Below are 19292 nucleotides of genomic sequence, written 5' to 3'. Positions count from 1 at the left end.
ATTAAGCTGCCCCATTCTGTCAGGGCCCAGAGGGGACATATTTATTTCTTTATTTCACTCATTGTGATGATGAGTTTCCCTCCTCTGAGTGAGGGTCACCCTTCTTTGGAGGTGAGTTAATGGGCTGCGTGGCAGCAGAGCGTGTTTGCTGGGGCCTCACCGAGGTGCTGTAGAATCAAAGCCATGGCCAATCCCAGGAGGAGAAATGGTTGAGACCCTGACCTACTAGGAAAGCTTCCAGCAAAGCTAATGGCATCAGATCCCTGTGCTTCCCCTGCTGTTCCAATTGCAGTTGCCGTCTCTTGGCAGTTCCAACAACCCTGCCTTGTGAAAAACAGCTACAGAGTCCCACTCATGAGGGAGACGCTGTTACTCAAAAATACCACGTCAGGCTGCAGGGAAAGCACCTAAGAAAACATTTTAGTTCCGTGTTATCCAAGCACATGCATATAGACACAGTATTCACACGTGCTGGTGAACAAGCTCCAGGTCCTTGTTCTCTATTTGTAAATTAACAAAAACTGCCTCCAACATCCTTGAGGAAAGGCCTGATGTAAATACAGAGCATTTTTATTATTGCATCACTGCAAACAGTGTTATCACTTTCTTCTCTTCGATACGTATAACCGCACACACAGAACAAGGATATTTGCTAGATTGGATGCCAGTGTTGGTGACAGGCTAGGGAAAGAAGTGGGGTTGGATGCAGACTGACAGTTTCGTAAATTTGATTTCTAATTGTATGTATTTATTTCCTTTAAAGAAAAGAGGGAGAGAGGGAATACTCGGAGCCATGAAATCATTAAAACCAATTCCCTTTCTCTCTCCCCGGCCCTCCGTCTCCCTGAGTATGTGTGTGAAACGATCTTTGCAGCTACAGAGCCATCCGATGGTATTGATCCAGGTGTGGAAATTGGTATTGACTACTGCTGCTCCGTGCACTTCCCCAGCTTTAAAGATACAGCGTATAGGTGATTTCACTTTGTACATGTCAGAGCTCTGAACACTCTGGCTGAAACAAACTAAATAATACAAATTAAAAATCAAGTTTTGTATCTTGCTTCACTGCTTAGACCAAAGGGAGCCCAAAGAGCTTCCAAAGAGATGGTAATAAAAATGAAAGTTCAATGCCTCTTTCTAAGGGGAGAAAAGGACAATTTGTGTGCACTTTGATTTCATCCTGACCACTGGTAAATGTCTTAGTATAGCCTCAATGTTGTTAAAATCCTTAGAGGATCTAAAAGCTTAAAGGGAAATGTGTTCTGACAGTCAGAGATGCTGTATTAGTTCTCTATCTCTGCCCTGAAAAATTACCACCAACTTAGTGGCATAAAAATACACCAATCTATTATCCTACAGCCATGTAGGTCAGAAGTCCAAGAGGGTCCCGCTGGACTAAAATGTCAGCAGTCTTTGTTCCTTTCTGGAGGCTCTAGAGGAAATCCATTTCCTGCTCATTCAGTTTGTTGACAGAATTTAGTTCTTTACGGTTGTAGGACTGAGGCCCCAGCTTTGAGAGGCCATTCACACTCCTTGTCTCATGGACTCTTTCTCCATCTTCAAAGCCAGCAATAACAGGTCAAATCCTTCGCCTGTGGCATCACTCTTTTGCCTTCCTCTTCCATTTTTAAGGACTCATGTGATTAGATGGGGCTGACCAAAAAATCCAGAATAATCTCCTTTTATCATGGTCCTTGCACCTTGACTGGGCCCTCAAAGTCCCTTTTGCTGTGTACAGTAACACATTCACAGGTTCTGGGAATTAGGACACAGTCATGCTTGGGGAGCCATTATTCTGCCTAGCACAGACGTCATGATTCTATGCTAATCTTTGTATCTTTCAGGAGAATCTAACAGAAATCAAAAGAAAAAAAGCTAGCGTTTGATTTTTAATAATGGACAAGATTATACCTGCACTGTGTGTGAGTGCTTCCAGGATGGACGCACACTCACACAATATACAGAACTGTGTGCACTGCCATGTTCTAATATCAAACCTGCCTTGAAAAGCCTAAACTATTGAAAAAACAGTTACTATATATACCGGCTAGTGTGCTAGCTACACTCTTGGAATACTACAATAAATACAGCATAATCTAGAAACTCACAGTTCAGAGGAGAGATTACAATACAAGGTAAACCCGTGCTGCCACTGTGGTCTGTATAAGAGAGCCAGAGACCACAGCAACTAGCAGTGCTGACATGTATAACTGCCTCCCAGCACCTCCTATATAGGCAGATACTTCCAGTTCTATTGTATAGATTGCTAAATGAAATTTAGAAATGAAATCATATGTTGTTCAGCCTCATGGTGGCAGATGGGAGCAGGCTGCTGGGTGTCAGGAGCCCCAGTTCCAGTCCTGCTAACATGCTGAGTACTGCTTTCCACAGGATGTCATGCACCCTGAGTAGAGATTTTCCACTTGCCCATATTTATTTAGATACGCCTGAATCTTCCTCTCTGTCTTCTTTAGGGGACTGTGATGCTGCAACCTCTGCTCTACTATAATCCCAGCCCAGGGCAAGTCTGTTTCAGTCTTGCTTATGCCCACAGACAAATTCATCATCTGTTTTCAGCCCATTGCAGGGTAAGGGCCCCTCGGCTGAGAGTCTTCTGTCAGCCTGAATGGCTAATTGAGACCTCCCGTGCACAGATCTGGTGCAGATGGCCGTGAATGCAACACTGTTAGACGAGGAGGGAAGGCAAGGCATCATGAATATTTAATCAGGTAAAAGTAAATATTAATGAAACAATTGTATCTTTAAATGGTTAAATTATTTTCCATGCTCCAGTCCGTTTTTATTTCATCATGGCGCACACGCACGCACACATTCACACACAAATTATACATTTCATCGGTGCTAGTGATTTCCAATTTGATCTTTTGAATGTGAGAATCCCCCTTATGCGAAATATAAGCCTTCCTGAATTCATTCCTGAAGTTGAAAAAGCGTGATTCTGCCCTGAAATATATAGTTCGCAACTTGCTGGAATTCCAATGACACGTCTGAGTCTTGTCTACTCTGATTTCATGGCACAAAGCCATGCATGCCATTGGGAGGCAGGAAACCTTAACTTGAGCTCATGTGTGGTAATTGCTTTATTCTGCATGAACTCATTCTAATTCCCCCCCAAAATAAGAGAGAAGCTTAATTTTGCAATTTAAATGAGCACATTATTTAGCCCTCTCCTATCACCAGGTAAGCTACCTGGGATCTCTTCAAATACATAGCTTCCTTTGATTATATTCCTCTGTGTTAATTTTCCATAAGACATCAATGAGTTTTTTACTCTTATTTTTTATCCCCTTTGGCACTGACTTTCCCTTTTGACATTTTGGAGAGTTTATTCAGTCCAGATTGTGTCTCCTTAGACTTTTTTGTCTGTTGTTCGTCTTCTATTTTCCATTGTAGAATCTAGTCTTCCTTCTTTAATGTTCTCTCCGTTTGCCTGAACCTACGCTTTCATTTCATAATTCATCTTTTAGTCACTGCATTTCCGACGGGCCCTTTTTATGCCTCTTTGTTTAGTTCTTATGTCGAATGGAATAATCTCCCTTTAATGTTACCAAGATGTCCAAGAATCTCTTATCCTGCTTCTAAACTGTAACCTCTATTTTCCTTCTCAATCATTGATTATCACAGGAGTCTTTCCCCACCTTTTAAGTGCATTGCTTTCACCTAAAAATAATTTCCCAATTTTCTTTTCATAATCAAGTGACTTAATGGTCTTCCAACCATTTCTCTGTCCACTCCTGCTAGCTATTTTTCTATTGACCACACCCTGTCCTCCAGCAGTGGTAGAATAATTGAATCATAGAGGTGAAAGAACTCTTTTCCATAGTCAAATCCAATTTATTTCAAGGCCAATGTTAATGAATCTTTGAACCTTCTCTGCAAGCAAAGAATTTTCTCTTAATTCCATAATCACATTTTACAGGCCATCGATTTTGACATTATTATGAAAATGTCATATATATGTGTCATATATACATATATATGTATGTACGCCTAAGGATATATATACACATACATGTATCCCTATATAATACATATATATTTAATATATATTACACATATAAAAATGTGTGTGTATAATAAAACACTTACTTCAATTTGAGCCCTTGTGAGCATTCACAAGGAAAGAAAAGCCATTGCAGCCATTTATATGTTTACAAGCAGCATTCTAGAAGGAGGGAAGACATGGAGAGATAGATCCTAACTTGTTTTCCGGTTTTGCAATGAAAACACAAGCTCTTGTCACAAGGTTCCTCACTTTGTCCTTAACCTTGGTCCTCACCTCTACCTGCGCTCCTAGTGGCCATCATGTCGCACATCCTTCACCCAAACGGAATCAATAACAATTGCAACAAAAATAGAAAACGGGGGCTTCCCTGGTGGCACAGTGGTTGAGAGTCCGCCTGCTGATGCAGGGGACGCGGGTTCGTACCCCGGTGCGGGAAGATCCCACATGCCGCAGAGCGGCTGGGCCCGTGAACCATGGCCACTGAGCCTGCGCGTCCGGAGCCTGGGCTCCGCAGCAGGAGAGGCCGCAGCTGGAGAGGCCGCAGCTGGAGAGGCCGCAGTGGGAGAGGCCGCAGCGGTGAGAGGCCCGCGTACCGCAAAAAAAAAAAAAAGTAGAAAACGAACTGTTTAGCTAACTAGTTGCTAGTACGCTAATAGTTGTTTGGTCTCAGATAAGTCACTTGAATTTTCTGGGTCTCATTTTCCTCATCTATAAAAATAAAAAGGCTAGACCTAAGTAGTAGATCAGAGATTTTAAAAGCTTTTTGAAGCCAGGAAACTTTCTTCAAACTCATACACAGACATCTCCTTTATAAAACTGATGAAGTGGAAGTTCTATGGCATAGAACGGAGAGCACTCTGTGTCTCGAGGCTGCTTCACCGACACCCCATTGGCTTCCCCAGAGCCACCGCCAGGGGACTCCTGGGTTCCTCTGAGCAAAAACTGCTGGACTAAACAACACTGAAAGCCAGGTTTGATATTCTGTGTTTCTACAAAAACAACAAAGCTTGGAAATATGGCATACAGACATTTACAGACACACTTCACTTTATAGAATAGAATCTGTGACAAATTATTTCTAAAATAAATCCCATGTTTCCTATTGAATAACATTCCGTTACAGAATTGTTTTATCTTAAGATTCTGATCTTCCTTTGGTAGCAGCAGCTAATATTTTCACTTTTTGCTGTTGTGTCTCTCCTTTCCTCCCTATAAACGTCATTGTCCAACACCCACTCACTGCCACACACCATGTCCTGTGTTTTATGTCATGTAAGTTTCTCTCAACTTGTTCATTTGATCTTAAAAGGGGAATTACACTTGATTTTCGTTGCAGGAGGAAAACTGCTTGATGAAATGAACCCTGGGTTCCATCGTTTAATAAAGTAAAAAAATAAATTTAATCTTTTCAGAAGAACAATAAGACTATCTCCGACCTAAAGTGTCTCTTTGTTCAGTGTGAATGAAAAGTGCATCGAGTCTGTGCTTTGCAATAATCTCAATGATTTTTGCATTAGGAGTGAGTTTAAGAAACTCAGTGTCATCCTCACCACTTCTGCCCTTTTACAGCAGGATAAAACCACTCCTTTGAATTGGTTTAGTCATCTCTTCCTGGATGAAAAAGAAACTCCTAGACCCTGAATAAGGTAATGCAAAGGTCAATAAAACATAGTCCCTGACTTCAAGAAGCTCCCAATCCATGGGCAAGACACATAAATAACTAATTATTGTGAAGCATCATGAATACAATGACAGTGGTGGGAACAAACCTGCTGGGAAACAGAGGAGGCAGAAATTCATTTTCTCTTAGAGAGAAAAAGTAGGACCCAGGGAACTTTCGTGGAGGAATGACATTTCAGTCTAGAAAGATGTGTAGTATTTCACCAGCACACTCTTGACAAGGGGAACAGTCTGCCCGGAGGCACAGAGGCTCAAAAGGACAAGGCATGATTATTGATTAAGACCTGGAGTCAAAGCACAAGGTACATGGTATGTAGCCATGGACCATGAGGAAAAACTGCTACGGGTGGATTGGGAAAATATATCTTACCTTATTCTACTCTACACCCAATAAGGAAGATTTTTAATCAAGGGAATAGCATAGTAAGATCTGTATTTTCAATAGTCCTGATATGAGACATTTCAGAGGTAAAATTTATAGATTCTAGTGATGTATTGGAGCCATGGGGAAGAGAAGGTGGTCAAAGAAAATGCTAGTGTGCCAGCTTGGATGACTAGGTAGATGGTGACACCATTAGAGATTAAAGAATCTGAAAAGGAGAAACAATCTTTATATGTAATTGTGGGGAGGAGAGTGAAGAGAACCTAGGAAAAATAATGAGTTTGCCTTTTAATATACCTTTAGAAATTCCTATTAATATATATACAAATTATATATAATTTATAATAGTATATTATATAGATTATAATTTGTATGTGTATTTATACTTTTGTGTATCTATTATAAACATTTCTAAAGATATATTAAAAGGCAAACTCATTATTCAATTTTATATACTGTATTATAAAATTTTATGGGTTTGTATAAGTTTATATGTCATATAATAAGATATATTAATATATATTATATATATAACATAAAATATGTTCATACTGAGATGTGCAGAAGTCCCTGTTCATACCTTGCTGGATCTGTTTTATTGTAACAGAGTCAAGCAATGCTCAAAGGAAGTGAGATCTAGACTTAGTGGGAAGGAGTCATTCTCAAGTATTAGCGGTAGAGCTTATCGCCATATAAACCACATGTGAATTCAGAGCCTGGCAAACTGGACCAAGGGGCATGAAAGAAATCAAGCTACAGGACTCAGGCACCTTAAAATTCCTCTGCATAAGAACAGGATTAACCAAGGAATCTGGGGCTGCAAATGGAAAGTCAGGTAGCATTAACCTAGGAGAGAGAAGGAGCAGGGCCAGGGCAGGGACTGGCAGAGAAAATAAGAAATCATACCTATTTTATAGGATAGTCTTAAGAATTAAATGAGATAAGAAAAGTAAGGAGCTTGGCATCTACACATAAAAAGGACTTAATCTTAACCTCTTACTTATGCAGTGTAGACGTCAAAAAAGACACACTGCAACTATCATCATGTCATTTTTATGAAGTGAGCATTTACGGTTCCTGTTACATAGAAGTTCATTCTGTATAATTTCACAAAGAAATTATTCCATATGCCACATATTCATCCTAGGAAGCAACCTCCTGATGTGTAACATATTGGAGTCCCAAGTGGCCATCCTGTTTGTACCCACCATCTTATCCTTGGTGCTACCAACCCTCCCTGTCTTGTATGCTATAATATTTGGCATTCTGTCACACATATTTTTTTTTTACAATGGTTGCTCAGAAAGTAAATAATTACTTATCTCCAAAAACTAATGTAGTGGAGCAAGATGATAGTACTGACTCTCCTTAGCAATTCTGTCTGTTGCCTTATTCTCCTCCCTGCTCTTTCCTCACCTGCTTTCAACAAAGATTTTCTAAGGTGAAGTTGATAAGGTGAATGTGAAACTTCTCACATTTCAATAATGAAAGGGGCATTAAATGTGATTTCCCTGACATCACAGAGGCTCAACTCTGTTCTGTAAATTCTGCTTAACTAAAGCCAGGCTTCTTCATGAACTTTGCAAAAAGACTTCTGACAAAATGGCTTCTTAAGGTTTCAGCACCCAAGTGCATAATATCCAGCTATCAAAATGTATTAACTCAAAAGAACTCATTATCCAATTATGACACAGATTTAACATTCCTATACATTTAGAGAGAATCTGTTTATCCATAGGACCTCTGGTTTTATGAGCATTGAAGAAAATAAGGTTTATGTGACTCACATGTGTTTTGCAGAGGAATTTGCAAGAATGCATCTCTCACATTGAGAAATACCTCTATCTTATTCTCAGATATTAGCTCCCTCTCACTGCATCATTTACTACAAAATTAAATACTTGTTCTTATATTTAACTTAACTCGTTATTTTCACCTAGAATATTTTCTTTTAAAATATCTAAATATCACCACATCATGCCAAAATTCTACCATTTTCAAACTGGTAAGAAAACGAGAGAGGTTGATTAAGCTTTGACTTTTCACAGGAGAAAGGAAATAAAATTTAGGTGCTGAAAAAGTAAAATAGCCCTCTAAAAGCAATCTAGTTAAAACAAACAAAAAGACAAAAAACCAAATGATTCAAGACCAAGGATCGCATACAATTAGAAATTATTTTATTCCTGGATTGGTATTCTGGCAGATTAAAAAAAAAAAGTGAGCATTGCATATATAGATATAGACAACATAGACCATAGATATAGACATAGACATAGATATAGATATTTATATATGAATGTATATGTGAATGGCATCACACATATACCTGCATTCACACACACACAAATATAAATAAGGACCTGGACTCAAACATTTCAGCATGCATTTCTAAATGGCTTACTTGTCCAAGATATTGCCAATGCAATTATGCAAGTAAAAAGAAGGATAGAAAAATGTATTTTAGGGCTTCCCTGGTGGTGCAGTGTTTGAGAATCTGCCTGCCAATGCAGGGGACATGGGTTCCAGCCCTGGTCTGGGAAGATCCTACATGCCGCGGAGCAACTAAGCACCATGTGCCACAACTACTGAGCCTGCACTCTAGAGCCCGCGAGCCACAGCTACTGAGCCTGCACGTCTGGAGCCTGTGCTCCGCAACAAGAGAGGCCGCGATAGTGAGAGGCCCGCGCACCGCAATGAAGAGTGGCCCCTGCTTGCCGCAACTAGAGAAAGCCCTTGCACAGAAACAAAGACCCAACACAGCCAAAAATAAATAAATAAATAAAATTTTTTCATGTATTTTATCCCGAAATATATCATAATATTAGACAATAGCATGATAAAAGTCAACATTTTTCTCACTTTGCAGAATGAGGTCTCATCAAAGCTCACCAAAGACATATGGCCATGTTATCTATTACCGTTCTCACCCTTTAGAGGCAGAAACAGATATACAGAAATCATATGACATCTTAAAGATTATATCAGTCTCCAGCTGTCTTATCCAATATTTTGTCTGATAACTGGAAGAACAGATGCTTGGAACTACTTTCTTCCCTCTCTCCTCATTTTTTATCCCTTTCTCTCTACTACTGAAGAGCAAGCAATGACGTGGGTTTTCTAATACTCTTAACTAGAATCATCTTCTAAAATGATATTATGGTTCATGGAATCGCCAAGTTAATTGGATTTTGACTCCACTTAAATTACTTTTAAGAGACCAATCTCTTGGTCAAAGAGGAAACAAGTAAGTGGGCTCCAGAACTACAACTCAGATATTTAAGTGACATTATAACATAGAATCAGCAGATTATTCGAAGATGACATATTGGTAGTTATTCTTTAATTTATTGATTATAGATTCACTAGCCTTCTGAAAAAGTACAACAGATAAGCCTATAAAATGCATCTAAAAGTCACCAGGTGAATAAAGCAATAAGAAAACAATGACTGTGTCTACATGATGAAAAAAATACCAGATCCCAAAATGACAAATTTTAGCTAGCTACCTTCACAAAGGAATTGACTGCCAGGTCTATTCAAATTTTCATGTACAGAAAATGGTCTTTCTAAAAATAAAAAAACTGACCTACAAGCAGTTTAATTTCCATATACATCAACCACCCTGATAAAGGAACCAGAATTTTTTATAAGCTTAGCATTTAAGAAAAATGATGTGATGATGGTGTTTATTAGCATGAATCATAAATTTCACAAGAGAAGATGATCAAAGGCTGATAGTAAAAAAAGACTATAGGGAATTACCTGGTGGTCCAGTGATTAAGACTCGGCATTTCCACTGCTGTGGGCCTAGGTTCAATCCCTGGTCAGGGAACTAAGAAGCCACGTGGTGAGGCTTAAAAAAAAAAAAAACACAGACTATAACGCAAATTATAACTGTAAATCAACTATACTTCAATAAAATAAATTTTTTAAAAAAGAACAGACTATTATTTGAATTAGTCTTAAAAGTAGTATTTGGGGCTTCCCTGGTGGTGCAGTGGTTGAGAGCCCGCCTGCCGATGCAGGGGACACGGGTTCGTGCCCCGGTCCGGGAGGATCCCGCATGCCGCGGAGTGGCTGGGCCCGTGAGCCATGGCCGCTGAGCCTGCGCGTCCGGAGCCTGTGTTCCGCAACGGGAGAGGCCACAACAGTGAGAGGCCCGCGTACCGCAAAAACAAAACCAAAGAAAAAAGTAGTATTTGGAAAAAGCATGAGAATAAAAATTAATTGCAAATTTTGGAGAGTTTAATTGGTGATATATAATATACACTAAAGGAAGAAATAGCAAGGAAGCTGGAAGACTGGGTAGGGAGCCACTTTAATGGTCCCAGATCCGGTGGGGGCCACTGTAATAGTCCAACAAGCAGTAAGGTGGTAGAGTGGGATAAAGAGATGTCAGGTAAGAGAGAGGTTGTGGAGGTAAAGTTGACAAGAATTGGTATCTAATTGAATTTAGAAGGTGAGAGAAAGGAAGGTATCAAAGATGATGATCAAGAATTTTAAAATTTGAGAGAGGAGATCCTATCTTATATTGTTTTGGACCTAAGAAAGCCCTCAGAGTTCATCTAGTACAATCTACTACTACAAAGATGAAATTTAAGTTCCAGGGAGTTTAGGTAATCCACTCAAGGTCACACAGCCACTAGTGACAGAGTTAGACTAAAATCCCAAACTGCTGACTTCCAAAGTTCATATAACTTATCAAAGGTTAGGAAAGTTATCCAGAGAAATAATCAGCCTAAGGGAGAACACATTTAATAACAAAAATAAAGATGAAGATAATAACAATGACAATAACAAGTATTTCATTTAGCATATGCTTACAATAAACCAAGCAGTGGACCAACTCTACATCCATAAGCTTATCTCTGTAACTACTCTATGACACAGGTACTGTTAGCACCCCCATACACAGATGAGAAAACTGAGACAGAGGTTAAATAACTTCAAAATCATAGAGTTAATAAGGGGCAGGGTCTGGGTACAAACCCAGACAGTCTGACTCCAGAGTGTGCACTCCAGCCCAATTTGCGTCTTACTGAAGAAACAGTGAGACATCCCAAGTAGATATCCAACAGGTTGCTATAAAGTTTGTACTACGTTTGGGTGGAATCAAGACTGTAGATGCAGATAAAGGCCAATGATGAAGCCATGGAAACACATGAGCCTGCAAAAGTAATGAATGTAAGAAGAGAAGAGAAGGAAAAGGAAAGGAGCTGACAGCATATTCTTGAAATGGGGTTGCACTGTGCAGCTAGAGGAGAAAGGAGACTCGGAGGAAAGATAGTCATAAAGATGGGAGAAGATGCAAAGGGTAGGGTAATGGACACCTGCATAGTTTTGGTTTAGGTTTTGGTTTAATTTTCCTTATCAGAGACCCCCAAACAGACCTGAAGACAAGGTAAGCAAAGAATCTTGTCCTGGCACAAGAAAACTTTCAGCTCAAGATGGCTTATTTGTCTAGAATTTGCATCTCTGCCACGTTCCATGTTTGCTAAATTCTTAGATCTCAATTTTTGGCCTAACCATTGATTCCAATTTTTCTCCAACCTTTAGGGTCGACTTTGCCTTATCTTGCATTTTCTTTCTAGCTACACCTCGTGAGACCCATCAGCTCAGAATGATCCATCTAGTCTTAATCATTGATGTCACCTGTCAAGGATTGTTTCTTTTCAAGAAAAAGCAACAATCTGAAGAAATCTTAAGTAGAGGGAATGTCCTTTCATTAAGAGGTGTCCCATTACTCAAGGCAAGGAAAAGTAGCCAAGCCACAAAAATGGCTGGCCCTGGGATATGACACAAAGGCTCTCTTGCTTTCTCTTGCTTTCTCTCTCTCTTCATATGGTTCAATCTCGTATCTATGTTGTGAACCTGCTTTATACTTTCTCTACTGTTATTTGGTCATCAGACCCTCTGTCCATAAAGAGCCATCCAAACACCCCCACTCTTACGTTCCTGCAATTTTGGGGATCACCATGAACAAACACACTTTTCATGTCTCGCTTCAACTTCCCTCACTAGAGATCTGATGGATTCAACTTGGTTTAACTGTTCGCTCCAGTCCTCAGCTGCGACCAATGATGGGCAGTTTTAAAAGTTAAAACATGGCCACCTAGGTCCACACTTTCCACAGGACTGGTAAGAAATTTCAAAGGAAAGAACATGATGATGGCCCCAGACCATTCATATCCTCTCCTGTTCCTCTGATCTACTGAACAAGCAGACTGCTTGCTGCTTACAACTCAGAGTTGAGAAGGGGAGAGGTTAGGATATGATGGAATAATCAGAAAAAAACCTCAGAGAGAAGATAAGACATGAATTTCTCTGCTTAAGCTAAGTGAAAGTTGTAGAAACAAAGATATTTTAAGAGAAAGACAAGTAACACAAGGAAAGGCATAGAGATGAGAAGAGCATAGTCTAAAGTGCCCAAGCTAATAAAAGAAGAGGAAATTTTGCACAAAATTAGCCATTTCACATATTGGCAACCTCCCTCTCTCTGCTGAATTCTTGACATCAACATGCTCAAATTTCTATCTTATTTAAAACACAAAAGCAAAATCAGAACACCCTGAACCAACTTCCTACCAAAAGCCCTCAAGCTGATAGCTACAGACTATCTCCTATTACCCTTTCAGAGCCAAATATCTCATAACGGTCTTCTACATTCATTGTCTCCAACTTTCAAATGTGTTTTCAAACCATTCTGGTCTGACTTCTGTCCTCATCACCCAATGGAAAGTGGTCTCAAAAGGGTCACTAATGATTTCTGTCACTAAATCTAATGGAAAACGTTCAGCCCTCACCCTATTTGACCTCTCAGTACCATTTAACTCTGTTCACCAAATCATCTTTCTCAAAACACTTTTGCATGGCTCATGGGAGGATGCATCCTCTGGGAATTACTCTTCCTTCCTGCCTTCTCCTAACAAACTCTGAGATTTGGGTTTCTCAAGTCTTGGTACTCAGTCATTTCCTCTTTTCACTAAGTATGCTTTCGTGGCAATCTCATCCGTATAGTTTTATTTTATACACTGATGATTCCAGACTCCAGCCCAGACCACTCCTTTAAGCCCAGGACTTACATATCCAAACACCTCTCGACATTTCTCCCATTGGAAGCATCTCTTCACAGCACCATGGTCAGTGCCACGGTATTGGATGGCTGAAATCCACCATGATGAGAGTATTTACACTATGGAAATTGGCAAATGCTACAAAGTCATTTCTTTTCTTCGTTTTGGATAGCTAGTTATTCATCTTTTACAAAACACCACTGCTAAAGCTTCATAAACTTAATATTTCAGAACTGAAGGCATACTGTTCCCACTTTACCCAACTTGGTTCTCTTGTAGTGAACCCTATTTTTGTGAATATTGCCCCCAGAAGTCCAGTTCATAGTTAGGCTTATGATCTCCCTCTTCCTTATTTTTACCACCCATATCTTTTCAGTTGCACCACCTAAATATTTTTCTATTCTATCCATATCTATCCATGCCCACTTTGCCATCAACACTTTTCTAAATTCCCTCAAACTAATAGTCTACTAAACATTTTTCCTATATCCAAACTCTCTCCTCCATGTGGTAGCTTTTTTAAAAACACAATTCTGATCATGTCACTCTCTTTCATGATTTCCCATTGTTTTTGAATAAAGATGAAGTTCTTTATCATGGCCTTGAGTCCTTACCTGGCTTGGCTTTGCCTTCCTCTCTCCTGTCTCACACTCATCTCCCCTTCTCTCCACACTTCATTAAATGTTCCGTGTTCTTGCTGTACTCAGAGCCCATGCACATGCTATTCCTTCTGCCTATAATGGTATTTTATCTTTTCTCCTTCATCTAAGAAACTCTTATTCATCCTTCAAATCTCACCTCAATAATACTTCCTCTAGGAACCTTCTTTGACCCCTCAGATTAGGTCTCACATCCTAATGACATGTTCACAGAACAAGCCATATCTCCCCTATACTTTTCACAATTGTAATCAAACAAATAAACATAGAATTATTTGTTTAACCTCTGCCTTTCACAGCAGAATGTACCCACGAAAGCAGATACTGGGTCTGTCTTGTTCAACACTGAATTCTCAATAGCAAGTACCGTAACTTATACACATAGTAGGTGCTCAATAAATACTCAATGAATAAATAAGTTTTCAGTGGATGAAGACCATCTTTTTACTCTTATGCTCACTCCTAGAGAATAATCCATCAGGTTCCCTAGGCCAGATGTTGAGGGGAAGCTAGGCCACAAAGACAGTTTCAGTGTAAATGTTTCCTACATCTAAAAAGAAAAACAAAACAGTATGAAAACTGCAGAAATATAACTACTTCAACCACCTGTGGACCCAGAAGAACAGAACGAAGTGGATTATTCAATTAATGGTAAATTTGACAACCACCAGAAATACCATTGAAGTCCTGGGCCAAAAACACAGTAATAGAAGTGAATAATGATCCAACACCACTGAACCACATCTAAATAACAGGAAATGTTCCTGACTCTTTCTTGCAAGACTCTTCAGAAAGAACAAACTCAAAATGGAATGTCAAAGGGCAACTCTAGGAAAAATATTTTAAAACCAGATGCATACTTTTTATAACCACTCTCCTCAGATCATTCTGCAAATATAAAATTCAGAGAGATTCTGGAAGGATTTGACAAAGTGACCCAAAGGTTTAAGCTGTCTCAATACCTGTCATAGGGGCAACACCCCTCCCTGACTATTGATATTTCCCTGCAGAATTTGTTAGATTTCAATCTACTATAATATTGTCAGTGATTTTGGATGTATAAAATAAATAGTACTAATATCAACAATTATAACAATTTCTATTTTTCATAATTATTAGACAGGAACCATTCTAAGTATTTTTATATCCAACCACACATTTCATCCTCACAATATCCCTAGTGACGTGCACTACTACTATTTCAATGTTACAGATGAGTTAACATACATAAAGAGGTTCAGTCATTAGCTCAAGGTCACTCAAGTTTTCCCAAGGTTGCACAAACCCAGGTGGAGCTAAAATTTGAATGCAGGCATGTTAGCTGCAAAGCCTACATTTTCGGTCGCTATACTATAGGACCTTATCTCTGTTTATTAGAGTTTGGGTTTGGTAGAAACTCTCTAGGATCAAACAGAGGTTTGCTTGGTCAGCCTGTATGTTTACATATGTGAGAAGGAAAGCAATGGTCTTTCAGTCCTACCACTTTTGTGTTGAAACCTGGCATAAAGGCATCTGCATAGCCTGATGGGTTGAATTCTATCATTCCCAGAAATTTTCCTTTCTCTTTCCCCATGTTCCATTCACCACCATCCTGATATTAGAGTCTCCTACTAAAGTGGATGGAAATCAAATGCTCAGACACATAGAAAAAGATGGGTATTCCATCCACTGGAGGCTAAGACCAAAATGGCAGGGGAATGGGAAAAAGGGATGCTAAGGGCAGCCTTGCAGGAACTCCTCTCCTGACACCTCATGGCAGTGAAAGGCAAGTGTATCCAGTGGTTTGCAGCCTCTCCCTTTGCTTAGTTGAATCATTTCAGGAGTGAACTGCATGTATTGTTAAAATCTCCACTGAATGGTGAAAAGAATGGCACAATCTTACAGGAGTTTCAAAGGCCTCTGCTTTTCTCGTGTATTTTAAAGTTGAGCTGTCTTTGGAATAGACTCTTTCGCAGGACACAATGTTTATGTGTTTTGAAGAAAATGATGTGTGTTCTGTTTTGCAGTTTTGCTGAACATTTAAAAGCATACAAGAGAGTATTTTCAAAATGTAACTGCCGTTGAAATGCCTGGAGAAGAGAAGCGTTAGAGATGGCTAGTAGAGGCATGCTCCAAAGCTTCGAGCACGATGTTCAGTCAGAAGGAGGATCACAAGAATTACTGGAGTTAACAAAAGCACTGTTTACAGAAGCAGCCAAATGGAAAAAACGATATCCACACTGGTTGTTAGGTGCAATGTTTGCTGACGCTTTTTTCAAATGTGTTTTTGTTGATCGTTCATGGACTTGGCTAAGGTGGACGTTACTTACAGCTCCAAGTTCATTAGAAACGCACACATCTGTATGCATCTGTGCCTCACTGGACGTAGGTGCGGACTAGATGCATCAGAAGACCTGCTACATAGACTTGGAATCACATCCATGAGACAGTCCCACATTTTCAGGACTAAGGCCATGGTGCTTTTTCAAATAGATTTATATTAAGAAATAAGAGTCAAGGAGCGGGTTTTCTCATTTTCTGATTCGATGACATGAACGTGCTCAGCCACTATAGAGTTTTAAGGTAAAACCCAATGGCTTTTAAGACCTAGGCCTCCAGGTCACACAGCTGTTTCCACAATTTTACATTTTTTTAAAATTTCATGTGTTCCTCATTTTTTAAGCAAAATCTCCTTCCCCTGATGTCTCACATCTCCGCTCCCAACAAGAGAGAACACCCTTCCTCTTTGCGTTTGTTTTAAGGAAGATGGAGGCAGATAGTATCCCTTCCTCTTTCCTGCCTTGCCTCTGACTACTTCCCATCTCTGCCTTGGGCTTTGTCAGTTCCTTTCTCTCTACACTGCATCTCCTTTAGCTCCAAAAATAGATCATTCAATTTAGGAAGAACAATTAACTGGGATGAAAAAACAAATCTGAAGTATGGGGAGGCACTTCAGCTTCTCTATCAGGCACGAAGTAATTGGCAGCGCCAGGCAATGTCTTTACTGGGGATTCAGGCTCCTTCTCCAGTGTGAGCTTCAGGAAAATCGTGGACACAGAAAGGTCAGACTCAGTTTCTACAGTTCCCCAGCACCTCCCTTGTCAGCTCCGAACATGTCACAGAGCAATGACACAAAGAAAAGACTCTGCTGTGATTTCACGAGTGTGTGTACTAGATTTGCTCCATAAAGAGCTCTTGGATGTTTTACATAATTTCTCACCCAGTAGATACTTATCATTTTCTAATGCATTGACCTGTCCCTTGAAAACTAATATATCAGGAGCATTCTGATAATTCCAAGGGCACTATGATTCAAGACTGCTGTCATCCTAAGGCAATGTTTCTTACTTTTAGAAACACCTGCATCAGAATCACCTGGAGTCCTGGTTAAAAAGGCAGATTCCCAGCCTGCTTCTCAAACAGAATATCCAAGTGATTGTAATGGACATTCATGTCTGAGAAATGCTAACTTAAGAACTCTTCATGAAGACATGGCCAAGTTTAGAAAGTTAAAGACCCTCTAGATCAGTGGTTCTCACCTGGGGTGATTTTGCCTTCTAGGTGGTCACAATTGGAGGAATTGGGTGGGTGCTATTGGCATCTAGTAGGTAAAGGCCAGCAATGGTGGTAAATGTCCTACAATGTACAGGATAACCCTCCACAACAAAGAATTAATTCTCCAACCTAAAATGCTGCTGGAAGCACTATTTACAATAGCCAAGACATGGAAACAACCTAAATGTCCATCAATAGAGGAATGGATAAAGAAGATGTGGTATATATATACAATGGAATATTATTCAGCCATAAAAAAGAATGAAATAATGCCATTTGCAGCAACATAGATGGACCGAGAGATTATCATACTAAGTGAAGTAAGACAGAAAGAGAAATACAAATACTATATATCACTTGTATGTGGAATTCTAAAACACAAGATAAATGAACATATCTATGAAGAAAAGCAGACTCACAGACATAGAGAAGAGATTTGTGGTTGCCAGAAGGGTAGGAAGTGGGGGAGGAAAGGATTGGGACTTTGGGATTAGCAGATGCAAACTATTACATATACATATAGGCTGGATAAACAACAAGGTTCTACTGTATAGCACAGGGAATTATACTCAATATCCTGTGATAAACCATAATGGAAAAGACTATGAAAAAGAATATATATATATATATATATATATATATATATATATATAAACTGAATCACTTTTCTGTGCAGCAGAAGTTAACACAACTTTATAAATCAATTATACTTCAATACAATTTTTTAAAATGCTGCTGTAGAGGGATGAGTCATTTCTGATCCCAACTTGGAATTCACAGTCACTATAGAGAAATCCCATGATCTAGATGAATGTTTCTCAAACTGTAAATCATTAAATCAGTTTAGTGGTTTATGGCCAACATTTTTTAATGGAACGAGTTGGAATAAAAGAGAACACGAGAAAAGAGAGAACAGGAGAAAAGAGATATATCAGAATATATCACACATGGTAAGGGTAAGTATTAATTCATGAAATTTTTATTTCAGTTGCAATATATGAACTTAATTATTGTGGAATATATAAAAGAGGATATAAAATGTATTTCTCTTTTATACATCTTTTCATTATTAAATATATCGCATACCCATAAAGTATACAAACCAGCATTTAGGACAACCTAAATGTCCATCAACAGATGAATGGATAAAGATGTGGTATATATGTATGTATATATGTATGTATACATACACACACACACACACACACACACAAATGGAAGATTACTCAGCCACTAAAAAAAAGAATGAGATAATGCCATTTGCAGCAACATGGATGGACCTAGAGATTATCATATTAAGTGAAGTAAGCCAGACAGAGAAAGACAAATATCATATTATATCACTTATATGTGGAGCCAAAAAAAAAAAAGATACAAATGAACTTACTTACAAAACAGAAATAGACCCACAGACATAGAAAACAAACTTATGGTTACCAAAGGGGAAAGTGAGGAAGGAGGGATAAATTAGGAGTTTGGGATTAACATATACATACTACTATTTATAAAATAGGATAACCAACAAAGACCTACTGTATAGTACAGGGAACTATACTCAATATTTTGTAATAACCTATAAGGGAGACGAATCTGAAAAAGAAAAAAAATATATATATATATGTGTATATATACATATATGTATAACTGAATTACTGAGCTGTATACCTGAAACTAACACAATGTAAATCAACTATACTTCAATAAAATAAAATACAAAAAATGTACACAAACCGTAAATGTGTGACTTAATGAATTATTATATTTATTATGTTATTATGAAGTAAACATTATGTAACCATCACCCAGGACAACAGAATTAAGTAGCCCTAGAACCCCTATGTACCCCTTATATTAAAATCCCCTTTCTCCCCACTAAAGATAACAATGATCCCAACTTTGATGGTAATCACATCCTTATTTTTCTTATAATTTTAAGT

The sequence above is a fragment of the Leucopleurus acutus genome, assembly GCF_964270905.1.
Source record: "Leucopleurus acutus genome assembly, chromosome: 2".
Lineage (NCBI taxonomy): Eukaryota > Metazoa > Chordata > Mammalia > Artiodactyla > Delphinidae > Leucopleurus > Leucopleurus acutus.
This window is presented reverse-complemented; position numbering follows the sequence as displayed.